Genomic DNA, 15,425 nt, shown 5'->3' on the forward strand with positions numbered 1-15,425 from the left:
ACTGTATGCCCTAGTTCTAGACTCCCAACTAGTGGAAATAATTGCTTTTTATCAACCCTATTTGTTCTCCTTAGTACCTTAAAATCTTCAATCAAATAACCCTTAACCTAATCCTAAATTGTGTAATCGCTCCTTGTAATTTAACCCTTGGAGTCCAGATATCATTCTGGTAAATCTATGTTGGACTCCCTCCAAAGTCAATATATTCTTTCGAAGGTGCGGTTCCCAGAACTGCTCACAGTACTCCAGGTGTGGTCGAACCAGGGCTTTGTATAGCTGTAGCATAACTTCAACCTCCTTGTATTCTAGTCCTCTAGATATAAAGGCCAGCATTCCACCAGCCTTTTTGATTATTTTCTGTACCTGACATTTGAACGATCTATGTACATGGGCTCCCAAGTTTCTTTGACCCCCACTCTTTCTAGCTTTTCACTATATGGAAAGTACTCCGTTCTATCCTTTTTGGGTCCAAAGTGGATGACCTCACATTAAAAGCCATTTACTACAGTTTTGTCCATTCACTGAATCTATTAATATCTTTGTAATTTTATGCACCCATCTACACCGTCACCTATCTTTGTGTCAACGGCAAACTTGGATACGTGGCTTTCTATCCCATCAACTAAGTCACTAACAAATATGGTGAATAGTTGAAATCCCAAAACAGATCCTTGCAGGTCACTACTGGTCACATCCTGCCAATTAGAGTGCCTGCTCATTATCTCTACTCTGTCTTCTGCCACTCAGCCAATTTCCTAACCAGGCTCAATAATTTGCCTGCAATTTCATGAGCTTCAACTTTAGCTAACGGTCTCTTACAAGGGACTTTATCAAATGTCTTCTGGATGTCCATATAAACAGCAACCACAGATATTCCCTGTCACCACCTTTGTCACCTCTTCAAAAATTTTGATCAGGTTGGTCAGGCATACCCTACCCTTTACAAATCCATGCTGGTTCTATCACGCTCAAACAAATGCTGCCTTGATGTCAAAGGCAGTCAATCTCACCTCTGGATTTCAGCTCTTTTGTTTGGACCAAAACTGTAAAGAGGTCTGGAACCAGGCAAAACCTAAACTAAGCAATGGTGAGAAGGTTGTTAGTGAATAAGTGCCCCTTGATAGCACTATCGAAGACACCTTCTATCCCTTTGCTGTTGATGAAGAGTAGTCTGATGGGGTATATTTAGCCAGATTAGATTGGTCCTGCTTTTTGTGGACAGGATATACCATGGCAATTTTCCATCTAGTTGGATAAATGCCAGTGTTGAGGCTAAACTAGAACAGCTGGGTTAGAGGTGCAGCTAGTTCTGGAGCACAAGTCTTCAGCAGTACACCCGGGATGTTGTTGGGGCCCATTGCACTCAGCCGTTTCTTGATATCACATGGAGTGGAGTGAATCAAATTGGCTAAAGACTGTCTGCTGGGATATTAGGAACCTCAGGAGGAAGCCAAAATGGATCATCCACTTGGCATTTCTGGCTGAAGATGTTGCAAATTCTTCAGCCTTGTCTTATCAGCTGCAGTTCTCATTTCTGATTTCTATCTAGTATCACCTGCTGAAAGATATAAATGTGTGGATATTACCTGAGGGCAGGAATTTTTGGGATATTCTCTGTCAAATTGTCTGCCAACTAATTACGAGTAGCCATTTAGGTTAGGTTTAGACAGTAGCTGTAAAGTTGTATCGCACCAGAAGTCACTAGATGGGGAGAAAACTGGGGCTAGGTGTGACGATTGACCAGTTGACCATTCTCATATCAACCTATACTGCAGAGGAAATCGCAGCTAAGTGCAATCCTGCCCACACCCAACATTCATGTGCATTTTTCAGGAGGATTCAATATATAACCTCTACCTATTCCAGAGGCACTGGTGCCAATTATGGCACCTGAAATGCTGCCCATTTGGGAACTGGCTTACAAGGCTTACTGCAATAGCTGACATTACCTCCATCCACCAATCCATTGGGGAATCCGTATTCCAAAATTTGAAAAAGCACCCCAAGCAGTGTGGGAATGTTAAACTTCACCAACTGCTTGTTGAGTAAATGAACCACATGGTACAGTATAGAGCTACAGTCTGGAAAGGGTCCAAACCAAATCTCAGACCCAAGCCAAGTTAGCTCATTTTAGTGATACGGGTCCTAGAAAACAGTTCACATCCTTGTTTTTGGAAGAAGGAGGAAGGGAAAGAAGGTGGGAAGGAATTCAGTCCTTAATGGAAAGGTGCATGCACGGGGGCATCAGGCAAGGGAAGGATTGAGCCCTATGAAAAATGTCACTTGGATGAAATATTATATTGAGTGATACCAGCACCTAATGCGATGCATTCACAGCATTAACTCATACGGTTTATGATGAGTATTATTATGGTTATGATGGAGCTGTATAAAATGCTAGATAGGCCACAGCTGGAGTACTGTGTACAGTTCTGGTCACCATACTATAGGAAGGATGTGATTGCACTGGAGACGGTGCAGAGGAGATTCACCAGGATGTTGCAGTATTTCAGCTATGAAGAGAGATAGGCTAGGGTTGTTTTCCTTAGAGCAGGGAAGGCTGAGGGGGGACCTGATTGAGGTATACAAAATTATGAGGGGCATAGATAGGGTAGATAGGAAGAAACGTTTTCCTCTAGCAGAGGTGTCAATAACCGGGGGCATAGATTTAAGGTAAGGGGCAGGAGGTTTAGAGGGGATTTGAGGAAAGTTTTTTCACCCAGAGGATGGTTGGAATCTGGAACACACTGCCTGAAGGGGTGGTAGAGGCAGGAACTCTCACAACATTTAATAAGTATTTAGATGAGCATTTGAAATCCCATAGCATACAAGGCTACAGGCCAAGTGCTGGAAAATGGGATTAGAATAGATAGGTGCTTGATGGCCGGCGCGGACACGGTGGGCTGAAGGGCCTGTTTCTGTGCTGTATAACTCTATGACTCTACTCTATAACGCACAGGAAGATTATGTACGATTACAAAGTGCTTCCAAAAATCTACTGTCTACTTAATTGCAAATGTTTTCAGTCAATATACAACATATTTTCAGAAAATAAATATTACTCAGTGCTCTCTAGACATTTGGTATGGTTACTAATAAAACACCCCTTTACAAGATAAATAGTTAAAACAAATGTCCCACATCAGGACATAACTAAATATCCAGTAAATCCTGCTTACAATATATTTCTGACTATTACAGATGAAGTGCCTCTGCCACACATCTCTGCACGTCACAAGACCAATACACAGACCACTGCCAAATCCCAGACAGATTGAGACCCTTTCTGCTCATTCACCAACCTTCCCAGACACACGGAGGCCTGATCAATCCCACATAAAACATCAACAACTCGCACTTATAAGGCAAATTTAACATAATAAATCATCTCAAGGCACTTTACAGGAGTGTTACATAACAAAATTTGACACTGAGCAACATAAGGAGATATTAGGCCAGATGACTTCATACATGCAGACTAAAGCATGTCCAAGACCACTGTCAATACCTGGACACGGAACCTACTCTATACTCATTATGTACTGCTGGACAGGATCTAGTGTTCAAAGGCAACATCAACTCCCCCAGAAACATAGACTACCTGGTCCACCCCAACCACCTGGGCAGAGGTTGTATTTGGTCACATCTACCCAGATATGTGTTGAACCTAATCCTGCACCTCAACCCCAAGATACTTAAAAAACCAGCGAGGTAGCAGAAAAAAGATCATCTTCGTCTAGCTCGTGTTACAGATCTCCTCCCTATCAACCCCCACCACCCTCCACCCCATTCCCCCCAACGCCCAAAAGGCAGAAGTTGTGGTCAGGTTCCCCCACCTTGCCACCCAACCAGTCCACTCCCCGTTTAGACCCACCCCAGCCCCGTTTGACGGTTACTCACTCAACCAGTCGATAAAGTAGGGTCACATTTCAGTCAGAAACACCGTCCCCGCACTCAGGAATGGAAAATCTGCGCCGATATCGTCGAATGAAAATCAAAAACACCGGGCGCCACAACCGCCCCCCGGGAGTGAAGCCGCGGGCAGCAACCGCCGGGCGCGCGCCCAACGGCCGGGAGACAGGGAGCAACCACAGGTACCTCAGCAATGACCCAACTCTCCAATACTACACAAACTGTAGGCATCATAGTTACCATTCCAATTATTAACAAACCCAAAAAAATCCAGATTGTATAACTTAAACTCGTCTCAAACTTTTTTTTTAAAGTCTGCCTTCCAACTCACCTGAAACAGGTAAATCAGGTTAACTGAGTCAACAAGAAGTGTTTACTCGAGACTGTGGTGATCCCCAGGTTATTTTTTCTATCCATTTAGATTTTCTTTCTCTTTTTTAAAAGAGAACATTTGATTCAAAGTGCTGAACTTACATATGGGTTTACCAGTTAGCTGTGCTTCCTTACTGCCAAGACCAATCCTTCGTAACTAACTTAAGAACAACAGTAAAGTCCAACACAATATTCCCACAATTCAAAATGTTGGAAGTTCTTGGTGGCAATTGGAATGGACTTCATACGCCATCAACTGGAGAGAGACTGAAAGCTGCCCTTTAAAGCAGAAGCACAGGATAAAAATAAATGGCTTGCAAATATTTTAAAAAACACAAATGTCAAATAAATTTGAGCAAAAAGAAATAAAATACAGCAGATGCTGGAAATCTAAAACAAAAGCAGAGAATGCTGAAAACACTCAACAGCATCTGTGGAGAGAACGGACAAGTTGAGATCCTGGGTGGGATTCTTTGCCTAAACTGGGAAATATTACTGATGAACAGCCTTCCAAAAGGAACAGAACAAAGGGAAGAAGGAGGGGAAACGCACACATAAACAAAGCTGAATCACAGAATGAAATAAAGGATGAAATCGAAAGAATCAATTGCATTTATATAGAAAAGCAAAATACTGCGGATGCTGAAAATCTGAAGTAAATGCTGGAAATACTCAGCAGGTCAGGCAGCATCTGTGGAGAGAGAAACAGAGTTAATGTTTCAAGTGTATGGGCGAAAGGTGGTTGACCTGAAATGTTAATGCTGTTTCTCTCTCCATAGATGCTGCCTCACTTGCTGAGTATTTTCAGCATTGATATAGAATCTTTCACAGCAATTCCAAAACAATTTACAGCCAATTACGAACTTTTGAAGTGTAGTCACTGTTAGAATGGAGGGAAACACAGCAGCCAATTTGCACACAGCAAGATCCCATGAACAGCGATTACATAAGGACCAGGGGCAAAACGCGCAGTGCATGCGCGGGATGTGCGCCACTGAGCCGCCGCGATATTTAGCGCAGCGGTTCATTTACATGGAGGGGGAGGAATGCCTGTCCCTGATGACGTAGAGGGGGCTGGCGCTCCATCCCCGGCAGCGGTGTCCGGCGCCATTTTTAAAGGGCTTCAGGCCCTTACGAGTAATTTCAATTTTTAAAGAGAAATGGATGTTACAGTTACATTTAAAAAATTAATAAAAGATTGAAAGACTTCTCCCACCAGCCCCCATGACCAAACAATTTGTTTATTGCCTTAACTCCCCCCAAAAAAATTTTTCTTCCCATCCTGAACTTACCCCCGAACTTTATTAACTTTGCCCTTCAACCCCTTCCCACCATCCCCTCAGTCACTTGTAAGAGTTTTCCCCGCTCCCCCAACTCCCGACCTGAAAACGTCACTCCTCCCCCCTCCCCACCAGTGTTCCATCTCAGATCTCCGAACAGAGATCCGAAGGCATGGGACTTCCAGCAACCAGCCGGAATATCGGCGTGGAATGGCCGTCATGAAAAGGTCTGTAATTATTCAGCGATTAACATTTATTTAAATATTTAAATTCAATTTCCATCACCGAGCGGTGTGGGGGCTGCCACGAGGCCTGTCGACCGCCGGTAAAATGGGTTGGGGCTTTCCAGGCATTGACGCCCATGGCGGGCCTCTCCCAGAAGTATTTTCCAGGCCCCCCTGCCACGACCCCTGCAACAGGGCTCTGGTGAAATCTAGCTCCAGATCTTTTTGGGGTGGTGGGGTGGAAATACTCAGCAGGTCTGGCAGCATCTGTGGAGACAGAAAGAAAGGTCGATAACCTTTCAAGCTTGCGTTCCTGAGCACCTGAAAGGAAGATAAAAGGTTTTTTGTTAAAGCATCAAATAAGATGAAGGATGAAATGAAACTGCGGAGCAGGACAGCTTAGAGATAGGGTGAGTCGGTGCTGCCGGAGAGAGAGGTCAAGTGTGTACATGTGACAGCACAGGGCACTGAGTGTGGATCTCAGGATGCGGTGAGAACAGCAGTCCGAGGAACGTTGTATGTCTCGGAGATACCTGTAATCCTGGGTGGATTCGAAACATGAAGGACGGAACTTCAGTTGAAATCCACATGGAATAAGTCGGATCCGGAACAGTTGCCGAGGAGGGAGATATGGCTGTGAAAACGAGTTTTGGTAAGCATCAAAAGGGAAATGGAAAGCAATGAAGGTGAACAAGGTAAAAGAAACAAATGGAAATCAAAGGTTAACTCTGTTTCTCTCTTCACAGATGCTGCCAGATCTGCTGAGTATTTCCAGCAGTATTTTGCTTTCATTTTGGTGGGGTGGGTATTGGTTGAGAACTCTCTCAACTGCAGTGCAGTGTCAGCCTAGATTATGTACTCAATTTGCTGGAGCAGGACCTGAACCCACAACCTTTTGACTCAGAGGTAGAAGTGCTACCACTGAGCCAAGGTGGGTACTTGAAAGGGCACTGGGACCAGAACAGTTCCGAAATAAAGTGAGTCAATGCTGCGGCAGTAAAACATCAAAAAAAATTAATGTATGTCTATCAAATCCTGCTATTAAAAAGGGAAATGTTTTATATATAAATATTATCTCTCGACTTTTGTTCCCCTTGCAGGTTTATGTGATACTTCTCACCAGATGTTAGGTCGACTGGAGGACAGGATTGCAGGATGGTATTCCTGGTACAATAGTTGTGTTTCAAGGAGTATTGTCAAGGACAAAAGAACTAAACTACAAAGAATCATGGTTTGCAACAGTGACAGATTTAAGAGGAATGCAAGCACCCAAGTCTTGGACACTATTTTTCAACATGTTGACAACTGTTATAATTCTGCCTTTCAAGCCAGAAATGGTTTGTCATGAAAAGATTACATATATTGTAAATATGAAAATAAAGTAGTTGCACAAGGTTCTGTTCCTGCCAGAAGAAATTTAACTTCAATTACACCATTCCCTATTTTGTTCCCAAATTTGACAATGATATAAGTGTGGAGCTAGGAATGCTAAAAGAAGGTAACTAAAGACATTTACATCAAGGAACATCCTTCTTATCTAAAAAAAAATCTAAAATAATAAAACTACATAAAAGACCTGAGTTTGAGAAAGACTCAACATTCATTTCAGGAAAATTAGAAGTTTTTAAAATCCATATTTCAACAGTTTTTTTTCCACAAAGAACCTGTTTGGGATGAAACACTAAATAAATGCGTGTAAAACTCTCAATTTTCTGGAACCTTTGGCTCATTTTAAAATTTTCCCCCTCAAAGTTAAAACATGTTACACAAACCAGTACTGATGGAAGTTAAACAACAACAAATGGAAGTATATCTTCCGAGCCAACACTTTCAGCGGAATGCCAACTCAGTGTAACGTAACAAGTTAACCACAGCCCACAGATGCTACACATATTCCCCCACTTCCTGGGAGGACAACTACTGGATGGACTATGCCAGAAAGGCACATTACAACACTCATTCTGGTCTTGCCTCCTTGTATTCAACTATTCTCGGAAGCACTTAGATAAGCCACAGAGAGCATGACATGCTTCATATTCTCTGCAGAACCCTGGCTGATGTTTACTGGATACTGAGCCTCTCATTCATTGTGCAACTTAGCACAACTGTTAGTGCCAGTGGGAAGAGGATATTCTTCCATTGTAGCAAATCACATTGCTTCCAGCAACAACTGTGGGTGAAACATCCATGGAGCATATATCAATTAGAGTGGGTAATGTATGGATTCTGCCTGGAATTCCTGAGGTACTAAACAGTCTGAAGTTCTTTCCTGGCAGCCCAGATGACTCAGGCAACTCTACCATATACTCCCAGACCACTTCCCAAGGCCAGAATGGGACCACAGACCCACACCCAAATACTCATGACTATACATTGCAAGTAAGCAGGAGCCTTGATATCTCTCTGATGGAGCGAAACCCCAGATTTATCAAATTAGCCCTATCCCCAATGTGCACAACCCTCAGTTTGCTAGTATAGTCTCTTGTACGTAAAGTGCGACAAAATGGTCCATTTGTACAATTGACTTTACAGACTTAATGCATGTATTCATTCTTCTAAAAGGAAACAAAGACATACTGACTGATAGTGTAAGAGACAGATGATTGGGCTGTTTGATCCCAGTCTGCATTGAACTAATAGATCTCAGTGGGGCAATACTAAGCGCATTATTTTGACTTTTAGCTAATGTATGAAGCAGTGAAGACCAAACAGATTGCCTTGAGTTTAGCCATGAGTTCTGCACCTCCAGTATAAAATTTTTATCTTTGGAAACAAAGAGGTTAATGAGCTCCTCATATTTAATATCAATGTTTTTGACAAAGGGTTCACATCCAAAATGTTAATTCCTTTCCACAAATGCTGTCTGTCCTGTTGCATGTTTCCAGCCTTATTTGATTTTTTTTTTGTTTCAGATTTTCAATATCTGTAGCTATTTGCTTTTCTTCACATTTATTTAATTTGTTTATCTAGGTGTCTGACATGGTTACCAGCACTTGTTGCTTTCACAGCCAGGACCATCCTACCCATTAGGACATCAGCTTGCAGTGGGTACTCCTCCAGTTGCATTAGTGAGCTGAACTAGCTGATCAATCATCAACAGTGCTATTGACCTGCTAGATCAAGTATGGGATTATCAAGTCTTCCACAGAGACTTAGATCCAAACTTCCATTATCAAGCATATCATCTTGAAGACATCTGGGCCCCAAAGAACCCAAGGAGGATGATCACTAATTGGCTAGTATAGTATCAAGGTGAGGAATGCAGGAGATTACTGAGATAGGGAGGAGACGAGGCCATGCAGGGATTTGAAAACAAGGATGAGAATTTTAAAATTGGGGTACTGTCTGTGCGGGAGCTAATATAGGTTAGGGGTAATGGGTGAATGGGACTAGGTTGTGTTAGGATATGGGCAGCAGAATTTTGGATGAGCTTGAGTTTATGGAGAGTGCAAGGTGGGAGGCCAGACAGGAGACCACTGGAGTCTAGAGTTAACAAAGGCATGAATGTGGGTTTCAGCAACAGATGAGCTGAGTCAGGGATGGAGACGGCGATGTTACCGAGGATTTACTACCATGGCACACAGTGCACTGGTGCTTTCAGCACCCTGTGTTCTCACGGTGCTCTGCTGGATCCCAACACAATTGTTACCACAGCCTAAAATAGCTGGGTTACCATAGTGATGATGTAGCTATGAAGCATCCGAAGCTCCTTTAATCTGAACAACGCAGAACATTAAAAATACTAGAAAGAAAACATGAATAGATTAACATCAAGCTTTTGTACTTTAACAAGTGACAAAATTAGAAAGGGATAACAGAAATTTTGCCTTGTAGGTTTCTATAGAGAGGGTACATTTTACAATTTAGCACTCCTGTTTAGATATAAAACAGAGTGGTCTCCAAATCACAGGTGCTGTATCCAAATTTCTGGTATGTTCTATTGCTTGAAACTTTGCAACTGGAATAGTAGAACATATAATAGTTCCCTTTTTTATGTAAATATAGGAACAGGAGTAGGCCATTCAGCCCATCGAGCCTGCTCCACCATTCAATACGATCATGGCTGATCATCCACTTCAATGCCTTTTTCCCACCTATCTCCATATCCCTTTACATCATTGGTATTTAGAAATCTGTCAATCGCTGCTTTAAACATACTCAATGACTAAGCTTCCACAGCCCTCTGGAGTAGAGAATTCCAAAGATTCACAACCCTCAGAGTAAAGAAATTTCTCCTCATCTCGGTCCTAAGAGGCTTCCCCCTTGTTTTGAAATTGTGTCCCCTGGTTCTAGATTCCCCAACCAGGGGAAACATCTTACCTGCATCTAGCCTGGCTATCCCTTCAAGTATTTTGTAGGTTTCAATGAGATCACCTCTCATTCTTTGAAACTCTAGAGAATACAGGCCCAGTTACCCCAATCTCTCTTCATAGGGCAGTCCCACCATCCCGGAAACAAGTCTGGTGAACCTTCGCTGCACTCCCTCTATGGCAATATTATCCTTCCTAAGGTAAGGGGACCAAAACTGCACACAGTACTCCAGATGCCTTCTGACCAAGGTTCTATACAATTGAAGCAAGACTTTACGACTCCTGTACTCAAATCCTCTTGCGATAAAGGCTAACATACCATTAGCCTTCCTAATTACTTGATGCACCTGCATGTGACTTATTGACGAGGACACCCAGGTCCCTTTGTACATCTACACTTTCTAATCTCTGACCATTTAAGAAATACTCTGCACACCTATTCCTCCTACCAAAGTGGATAACCTCACATTTTTCCATATTCCATCTGCCATGTTCTTGCCTACTCATTAAGCCTGTCCAAATCACCTTGAAGCCGCTTTGCATCTTCCTCACAACACACAGTCCCACCTAGCTTTGTGTCATCTACGAACTTGGAAATATTACATTTGGTCCCCACATCCAAATCATTGATATATGTTGTGAACATCTGGGGCCCAAGTACTGATCCTTGCAGTATCCCACTAGTCACAGCCTGCCAATGTGAGAATGACCCGTTTATTCCTACTCTCTGTTCTCTGTGTGATAACCAATCCTTAATCCATGCTAGTATATTACCTCCTATCCCATGTGCTTTAATTTTGCTAACCAACCTCTTGTGGGGGACTTTATCAAAAGCCTTCTGAAAATCCAAGTATACTATGTCCAGCAACTTACCTTTATCAATTCTGTTATTAACATCTTCAAAAAACTCCCAACAGGTTCGTCAAACATGACTTCCCATTCATTAGACCATGTTGACTATGCCCAATCAGATCATTATTATCCAAGTGTCCATTTATCACATCCTTTAGAATAGATTCTAGCATTTTCTGTACTACTGATGTAAGACTAACAGGTCTGTAGTTCCCTGTTTTCTCTCTCCCTCCCTTCTTAAATAGTGGTGCAACATTCGCCACCTTCCAATCTGAAGGAACCTCTCCAGAACCTATAAAATTTTGGAAGATGATCACCAATCCATCCACTATCTCCATAGCTACCTCATTCAACACTCTGGGATAAAGCTATGGTAAGTCCCATTAAAATGGATATTGCTGCTTCCCCAATTCTAAAATGGGAGCCCAAAGACAATCTGTCTACAAGAATCTAGGAAGATTCTTTTTAGCAAGATAAATCAAGAAACAGGCTCTCATTGTTTCAGGCTAAGGCTGTGATTGGGAACAGCATGAAAATAGGGATTCCAAGTTATCAGCACATGATCAATTAACTCAGGCTCCATTGGTAGCACGCTAGTTATGCGTCAACTCCAGGACTTGAGCACAAATATTAAGGACGACACTCCAGTGCAGTACTGAGGGTAGTAGTGCCGCACAGTTGGAGGTGCTGTCTTTTGGATGAGATGTTAAGCCAAGGCTCCACCAGCCCTCTAAGGTAGATGTAAAAGATTCCACGGAAATATTTCGAAGAAGAGTGGGGAGTTATCCTCAGTGTCCTGACCAATATTTATCCCTCAATCAACATCACAAAAACAGATCATCTGATCATTAACACATTGCTGTTTGTGGGAGCTTGCTGTGCACAAATTGTCTGCAACTTAACTACATTGCAATGGTGACTACACAGCAAAAGTACTTTATTCGATGTCCTGAGGTCGTGAAAGGCACTATATAAATGCAAGTCTTCTTTCTTTCAATTTAATAACTATAAAGGTTAAATCACCTGTGGTCTCCACAGATGATGATTGACTTGCTAGTGTTTTCAGTGCTAGGTTAAGAATTCTTGGGATTCTGGGCACCAACCTCACTCTCATCACCTCCTGCACAACTCCTCCCATGATGCATTAAAATGCAGAACATGTTTTACTGGGGGCCCATGCATTAATCCGTCCCAATTGTTTCCAGCAATTACTGATTTTTCTGAAGATTTCCAGCATTTAATAATTTACTTAAGTGTACCTTAAGTGCATCTTTCAGAAGGTCTATTTTAACAGTTAGAGAAATCTTAAGAGATACTGCACTTTTGCCAAGTGCCAAAACAGCAGTTACATTGATATTCAATTTGATGAGGCACAATTAACAACTCTAACTTCAAAGGGAAAAAATGTCCTTCAAGCAAGACTGAATCTCGTCGATTCCTCAATCTGTCAGAGGAAGTACTCCATAATAAAAGTTGATATTATGCGTTCCCATGAGCAAAGACTTCAAAGACCTAAAGGATATTGAAGTAAAGTATATTTGTGTCATCAAACTGCAGAAGACATTTTTAAACCAGAGAAATGAGGACAGCTAAAGGTCATTTAAGAAAACCTTTCTGTGTTGCAGTTCATTCCAATATCATCTTGTGCTTAGAGTTTTCCCTTGGCAGCCAGTGACGTACTTCTAAAGAGTAGCTACTGCCATAATGTAAGAAATGTGGCAGCCAATTTTTGCACAGCAAGGTCCCACATACATTCCCGATTAGAAGGGGAGTAGCTCCTTCTCATAGTCCGATGCAATCACTGAAAGGGGAACTGATCAGATGCTTGTCAGCATAGTTGCTGTGTCATTGCCCTTTGAAAATAAAAGCTATTTATATTAATGTTAATATTGGCAGTCCACTCTCGTTTGGACTAATGGCTGATTCCCTGATCAAGCATTGAGCCCATGATTTTTTGACAAGTGATTCCTGTGCGAAAGCACTCAATCGGAGGGTCAGCCCCTTCATTCCAACTCAAAAACAAAAATGGTATCAAAAAGCCTGTGCGTTACAGATACTAATCTTTGAAAGGGATTTGGATGACAACTACCCTAAGAATAGAGCATCTCAATTTTTTTGCCCTTAGGCCACCTTTTGCCAAGAAAGTTATTAATGCTCAGGTACTACAAGCAGCCCTCGGCACCTTGCCAAAGTGCTCTTTTTATTCTTGCAACAAACAAATATTCCACTGAACCCAATATTTGGAGTAGTGGTACGGGAAGTGGGGACAGAATCAGACATGACATGAGGAAAAACGTTTTAACGCAATGAGTGGTTGGGATTTAGAATGCACTGCCTGATTGGGTGGTGGAGATTCAATATTAGCTTTCAAAAGGAAATTGGATAGATACTTGAAGGAGAAAAAAAATGCAGAGATATGGGGAAAGCATAGGGGAATGGGACTAACTGAACTGCCGTTAGAAGCAGCCGGCATAGACTCGATGGGCTGAATGGCCTCCTTCTGTACAATTTTATGATTTTACAATAGGGACATTAGGATGACAATTATTTTGGTATTTTGCTCAATAGCTCGTGTTGATTCTGAAAATCCAATTACACGTTGGTTGGGAAATAATCAAAGACAAAAAGTTGTGAAGGAGTTCCCTGATATCCTTCTGCGTAAAAACACTGCCACTTACTTAGGTAATGCTAAGCTGTTCATACCATAAGATCCCATGTCTGTGCTGAATTAGCTGATCTCAGCTGGGTTGCTTCAGTGTCCCTGAGGCCAGAGATGTCCAAACATCTATCTTCATAGGCCACATGGTTGCATACTGTAGAGCTTGAAGGACCATGCATAAAGTTTAAATCCAAATTCAGGAAGTGCTGAAATGCCCTCCTAGTCTGTATCTGCACTATTGATGCTGAAAATTGCAGCCCCCTTCTGTCTCAGCTTACTAACAAGGAATGGCTACTTTAGTAGGACTTTTAGCACCATCAGAATCATACCTCACTGAAAGTTGGTGTCTTCAGAGAGGGTTGAAAATGGAAGAAGAAAAATTCTCAAACAGGAAACTGTGAGAGATAGTCAGCATTCTAAGAGTTAAGCCAGAACTGCTGTGGAAATTGCTCGCATGACGCTGACAAGGTGATGCTGTACTCAGGGCAATAACAACCTTCCAATTGTTCAGCAATATTGACTAAAGCAGCAGGATGCTGAGCTGAATCCACTTAAAATACTTGTGTTGTATTTAGATTCTTGGTAACAGACTGCATGTCAAGCCATGTGAGTGGAGCAGAGTATTTTTATTCCGTACATCTTTTACCTGGGAAAACAATGTATTGTGTTACAATGCAGATAGAGGCTGCAGTTCCATCTGCTTCTCCTGTGTGGCGTTCAGTGAAACCCTAGCTGTATTTAAAACAGATCTGTTAAATGTAACTACAGCCAGCACACTCTCATCCTCTCCAAACACCACAGATGCAAACCACCATTGCACTTACCCAGCATAGTCTAGACCGGGGTGATAGTCATCTGGTTTTGAATCAGAAAGTCTGGTTTCGGGGGAATAATTTTGGCAATATGAAGCCGGATGGAAAATGCACTCTCACGTTGGTTTCCCATTGGTGCAAAAGGGATCTGCTTCACTTCCATGTGTGTATGTGGAAGGTCACTTTCATGTGGGTTCACCTGCCCAAATGTTCCATGCCATTTTAGGAATACAAGGAACATGAATTATGGAAATTACAATGCAGGGCCATTTGATCTGTTCTACCTATGCCAATGTTAGTTCTTCAAATACAGCTAATCACCAGGATTTCCTGTGTCTGCTTTGGTGGCTATCCCTTCCCTCCCCCCGCCCACGCCCACCACCCCCCCCCCCCCCCCCACCCCAATCTACTAAAGATAATGGACAGAAAATTGCAGGCTGGCAAGTGAAAAACTCTGGTTATCTACTCTAAGGAAGAGTGCGTAGTTCTGCTAAATAAAAATCACTGGTTTTCTACTCTAAAAAAGACAGCATAGGATGGGGTTAGCAGAAAGAAGAGAAATTCAGCAAGGTGTTGACCATAGCAGTAGTATTAAAATAGAGACAGTAGTGAAAGGGTTGCAGTGTTTCCTGTACCGCTATTCCCAAATAAAGAAAGTTGAAAAGTTGCAGTCTGAAGAACCTCTTGTAAAAACCTCTATTAAACTCAATGCAGAGCTCCCCGATAGCTCAGTGGCTAAAGGAACCACCTGGCCGATTACTAATTCATGCAGACCAGAAGCTGACCAAGAGGGGAAAAGTGCACATGTGTACATCACTTGTGAACATGTTCACATCACTTGTGAACATGTTCAGGCTTGGTTGTGACATCCTACACAAGAGGAAACCCTACCAACTCTCAGGTCCCCATTTTGATAGGGATGGGGAGAGGGGCAACGGATAGGGTTGCGTAGGAGGCCCTAAGCAGAATGTGCACCCAGCAGTTATGAAGGAACTAAGAACATA

The 15,425-nt window shown here is 42.3% G+C and overlaps 1 protein-coding gene across 5 annotated transcripts in view; it reads right to left on the minus strand.

The window, feature by feature from the left end:
- Positions 1–15,425, minus strand: part of LOC137351571 (semaphorin-4E-like) — a 123,092-nt gene that overhangs the window by 70,811 nt on the left and 36,856 nt on the right. The window contains exon 1 of one of the 5 annotated variants that reach the window (XM_068016116.1): positions 4,387–4,470. The exons of 1 other annotated variant lie outside the window; for it this stretch is intronic. The gene's annotated coding sequence lies outside the window, so the exon portion shown is untranslated. Of the gene's footprint in view, positions 1–3,900; positions 4,090–4,243; positions 4,471–15,425 lie in introns of those variants that run through there. 3 more of the 5 variants (XM_068016115.1, XM_068016120.1, XM_068016118.1) reach the window with 3 other exon arrangements.

This window comes from Heterodontus francisci, chromosome 36 (assembly GCF_036365525.1).
Source record: "Heterodontus francisci isolate sHetFra1 chromosome 36, sHetFra1.hap1, whole genome shotgun sequence".
In the NCBI taxonomy this organism is placed as follows: domain Eukaryota; kingdom Metazoa; phylum Chordata; class Chondrichthyes; order Heterodontiformes; family Heterodontidae; genus Heterodontus; species Heterodontus francisci.